Genomic DNA, 5,601 nt, shown 5'->3' with positions numbered 1-5,601 from the left:
GCTACTCAATATTTCTTGTTCTCGTTAAGATTTATAGTTGTTGGAATGTCAGGATCATCACTAATTTTGGATGCTTTAAAGTGTACATGGTGCTTCTCATAAAATATCCTGAGATCATCTCGGTTGTTTATCAGCCTTTAGATCTGACTGATTTTTTAACATTACGATGTTCTGCATAAAAGCTTTATTACCTTATCTATTCTTTAGTCTGAGATTTACAGTCCTGTGTCTCACTCTATGCTGGACCATACCTCTGTCTGATACTTACTTTACTGCAACCAGAAAATAGAAAAAAACAGAGGGAAGGCAAGCTAAATTTCACTATTTTCTGTGTACCACATCCTACACATATCTTGGTTTTGTGGTTTAGAGAAAAAAATTTTAGGCTGTTTCTTTTTTATTTTACTCTACTATGAGCTCCTTGAAAGAACAGGGTCTCTTTCATTTTTGTTCTCAGCATTTAACCCAGTGCCTTGCGTATAGTAGGTGTTGGCTGAATGTTTTTAAAAAAGAAAGAGTAAATCCAAATAATTAAATTGTGATACATACACTTTGTGGAAGAAGAAATTTCAGCCGGCTTCTAGATTTTTTAAGTTTTTTAAGCTACTGAATGTAAACATTCTGATTCCTGCACTTTGTTTCAGTCGTTCAGCAAGTTCGTGTTAGCACTCACATGCCAGATAGAGCCCTGTGTGGTGGGTACACACTCAGAAGCAAAGCGGGCAACAGTATAAAATCGTTGCCCTGTAGAAGCTACATTCAGACAGTGGAAAGGTTGAAAACAGGCAGATACACTTATGGTAGAAGCTAGGTTCTATGGAAAAAACAGTAAGGTAAGAGATTTCAGGGAGAGCTGGTTAGAAAAGGCCTCACTGAGAAGGTAACATGAGGAGGACCTGGTTGGCTCACTCAGTAGAATATGTGACCCTTGATCTCAGGGTTGTAAGTACCAGCCCCATAGTGAGTATAGAGATTACTTTTAAAAATAAAATATTAAAAAATAATAATGACATTTGAGCCAAAACTAGAAGAAGGAGAAGGGGAAAATACCACAGGTATCTGAGAAAAGAGCATTTTCTGAGGGACCAAGGAAAGCAAAGACCTTGAGATGCCAATGTTCTCAAGTGTCTGACAAACAGGCTAATTTCCAGCCCTGTGAGCAAGAAGAGTAGGAGAGATCAGAGAGTCAACTAAGAGCTAGATTAGGGACTCCATTTAGACATATATGGGCCACAGACTGCACTAGCCTTGCCCCTGAATGATAGACTTGCTTCTTCAACAACCTTAACTAGTTTATCTATGCCCTTTTGCCAACAATAATTTGTAGCTCTTTATAATAAAAGCCACAAATACTATGTTTTTATTTTAAAATATTGGATTATAAATTTTGAATTAATAAAAATAATTAGGGCAGCCCTGGTGGCTCATGGGTTTAGGGCCGCCTTCAGCCCAGGGCCTGAACTTGGAGACCCGGGATCGAGTCCCTGGTCACGGTTCCTGCAGGGAGCCTGCTTTTCCCTCTGCCTGTGTCTCTGCCTCTCTCTCTCTCTCTCTCTCTCTCGAATAAATAAAATCCTTAAAAAAAAAAAAAAAAGAATGCTAGAAAACTTATACTTAGGTCTCCTAAGGGGAAAATTAAATGTAAAACATTTGCTGAGACTCCTGACAACCAAGTTAGAAATGGAAAAATGGATTATTATAAACATCAATACTATATAAAAGAAGCACATCAGTTCTTTGAGCAAAATGAATATTTTAGGTCAGTTCTCAAAAGTTTTCTCATCAGTTTTACCATTGGTCTGTACACCTAGTACATTGTCCTCATTTGTGGGAAGAGAGGGGTTTGGTAGTATTTCTGTTCAAATGGTCATTTCTCATTTCTGCTTTCAAAAGAGCAAAACCTAGAATGTAAGATGTGCTTCTATAATTGCTAAGACGTAGCTCCAAGAAGGATCACATTACTTTAATCCCAGTGTGTGATTTCAACCATCTTTCTTGCCCTAGGAATGGTTAGCTTAATCATTCTTCTACAACAGAGGTTCTCAAAGATGAGTCACGTGGTGAGCTTGTTCAGCCACAATTTGAGCCCCCTCCTATATCTAATTCCGTATTCAGGGTTTTGAGTGGGACCGGTGAATTTGCATTTCTACCAAATTAAACAGGTGATGCTGATACTGCTGGTTGAGGGACTGTATTTTGAGATGTATGACATTACAGTATCATTTGTCCATCTCCTAAATGGAAATAGAGAATACAAAAGGAAAGTCTCTTGTGAGAAACCAAAATGTGGATATACTATATTAATACTTAAAGAGAGATCACAGAGATAACAAACCTTGAGTAACACCAGTGATAGTTTAAAAGATCATGTAGGGATCCCTGGGTGGCGCAGCGGTTTGGCGCCTGCCTTTGGCCCGGGGCGCGATCCTGGAGGCTCTGGGATCGAATCCCACGTCGGGCTCCCGGTGCATGGAGCCTGCTTCTCCCTCTGCCTGTGTCTCTGCCTCTCTGTCTCTCTCTGTGTAACTATCATGAATAAATAAATAAAAATCTTTAAAAAAAAAAAATCATGTGTCCAATCATAACACATATACCCAGGCTGAGGAAAAGGACACATGCAAACAAACCAGATACAGTTTGCCAAAAAAAATCAAAACAGAAAAGGATTTTTTCTTCATGTGAGACAAGCAACTTGACAACAGTCCCATACATTTGGTCGGGAAAAGGGTAACCAATTCCTTTTTCTCCACTTGGTAGATTAAAAAGTCTAAAACTCCAGGTGTGCTGAGGCAAATGTCTTAAAAATCTAGCTCTCTTGCAAGCTTAAATCAGGAAAGCCAACATAACTACCTTCTTACCTGTAAAGCCCAAGCTACCTGCATTACATACAATGCATCATAAACACTGTATAGCATGCTACAGGGACTCAACAACATCTGAACATGCATCCCTTTTTCCTGGATGGCCTAAGTGGCTAGCTTTATAGGGCTGCTACTTAATAGAGCTAAACTTCTTGGGATTAAATTCAGATGCATACAGACGTATAAATCTCCATCAGAGTTTAAATTGTCATCCTGGGACCACCTGGGAATTTATTAGACATGCAAATTCTTGGGCCCCACCCCAGACCTGATGAATCAGAACCTGAAGATGAGGCCCAACGGTCTTTAACAAGCCCTCCAAGAGATGGTGCAAGATAAAATTTGAGAATTGTTGGTCTAAAATTTTTAAATCCAGATAATCTGGACTGAAATTGGATTAAATATTTTTTTAAAGATTTTATTTATTTATTCATGAGAGACACAGAGGCAGAGACACAGGCAGAGGGAGAAGCAGTCTCCGTGCAGGGAGCCCAACGTGGGACTCGATCCCGGGTCTCCAGGATCACGCCCTGTACTGAAGGCAGGCACTAAACCGCTGAGCCACCCAGGGATCCCCTGGATTAAATGTTTAAAAAGTTCTCAAAGACTTTATTAGTGGAAAGTGAAAAGAATGATCACTAGGGAGTAAGAAATCTCTAGCTGTATCCAGAGCATGCTGCTGGTTTTATTCCCTCAATCTGAAAAATTCCAGGAAACATTTTACTTTTGAAACTGGATTGAGAAGGGTCATAAGCAGATGAATTAATCTGAAGTGGAGCATATCCATCTCAAATGAAGAAAGCATCTCCTTTAGTCTTCAAAAGGAACCCAACAATAAATTATTATTTGGGGACAGATAGGGTTATACTATTAAATGAATTTGTTACTCAGTGCTTATAAAGTTACAAGTAAGCCCCAGTCTAATAGAGGTCTCCTACCTCAAGGTGAGCCGCAGGATCATCCACCCCTGAGACCCCTGGAACAGTCTAAGGCTGAGGCTGAGGCTGAACCAGAAAGACAGTTCCTCTGGCCTCTCTCCACCCTCCACACCCTCCTGTCAAGCACCAAGTAACAAGTAACAAGCAACACAAGTCTGTTGGGGAAGGGACAAGAGCATGGAGAGACACCCCTCCCCCACCCGGAAGAACAAACTCAAAGAGAAGACTTAAGGGAGAAGCAGAACATTGAGAAAAAGTCTCTGGGAAACCAACTCCCACCCTAACCACAAGAAAAATCCAGCAGAATTTAAAACATGGGACATGGAAAGTAGACATAGCAGCAACAAAAGACAAACCTAGCTCAATTCCAGCTGTATTGACTCAACCCTCTACAGGCCTAGCAAAAGAAGGGGGGTCACTTCCAATAATAGATACTATTTGCCTTAGTATCTACTGTTCTATACATTAGATGGAGTAAGTAATCAAGTACAAAATACAAAGCAAAACCTTTAAAACCCATCATCAAGGGACAAAACAATCAGCAGAACCAGATTTAGATATGGCATGGATGAAATTTTCAGATAGGGAATCTAAGATAATTATGATTAATATGTTAGCCTAAAGTGGAAAAGATAGGGAATATGAATAGACAAGGAAATTCAACAGAGTTATGGAAACTGTAAGAAGAGTCAAATTGGAAAGGGCAGTCCGAGATGATGATGGGGGAAGGTCCTGAACTCACTTCCTCCCACAGATGTAGCAAATCTATAGCTGCATATGGAACAATTCCCTCTGAAAAAGGCCTGAAAACTAGTCTGAGCAGCTCCTCCACAACAAAAGATAAAAGGGCCACGTTGAGGCTAGTGGGAGGCAAAGACATGGTCTCACCAAAAAGCCCACTCCCAGAGCAGCGACCCAAAATCAGGACAGATAGCACAAAGCCTGAGCTCCTTGCTGAGACCTGGGGGTTCATGCCCCACAGCAGGCGCCCCAACCTTTGGGCCTTCACTAGAAAGTTGAGCCCCCCAAATAGAGGGCTACTTGGGGTCTTTTGTGGTTCCATTATCCAAAGCAGTGTTGAGAAAGAAAAACAAGCTGGAGATATCACACGCTCCGATTTCAAACCATGTTACAAAGCTATAGTAAAACAGTACAGCACAGGCATAAAACCAGACACATAGGTCAAAAGCGCAGAATAGAAATCCCACAAATAAGCCCATACATATATATATGGTCAATTAATTTATGAAAAAGGATACAAAAATATACAATACGGAAAAAAATAGTCTCTTCAATAAAATAATGTGGGAAAACTGAACAGCCAATATGCAAAGGAATGAAGTTGAACCACTGGCTTACACCTCCATGTACAAAGATGAATTCAAAACTTATTAAAAAGTTTTAAAAAAATGTATTAGGTGGGCAGCCTGGGTGGCTCAGCGGTTTAGCGCCGCCTTTGGCCCAAGGCGTGATCCTGAAGACCCAGGATCGAGTCCCGCGTCGGGCTCCCTGCATAGAGCCTGCTTCTCCCTCTGCCTGTGTCTCTGCCTCTCTCTCTCTCTCTCTCTCTCTCATGAATAAATAATAAATAAAATCTTTAAAAAAAAGTATTAGGAATCCTTGAAATTGTTTTGGGCCTAATTGGATATTTAAAGACAATATCCCTATCATAAAGTCAATTGATTAGCATCATTAATTCCATCTGCTCTTCTGAAGGGAATTCCATAATTCTCTTCTGACATGTAATATTCACATGTTCACAACTTCTGGGAATTAGGACATGGCCATATGGGAGGGGGAGC

Source organism: Canis lupus, chromosome 15 (assembly GCF_003254725.2).
Source record: "Canis lupus dingo isolate Sandy chromosome 15, ASM325472v2, whole genome shotgun sequence".
NCBI lineage: Eukaryota > Metazoa > Chordata > Mammalia > Carnivora > Canidae > Canis > Canis lupus.
Note: the sequence above shows the minus strand (reverse complement) of the source record.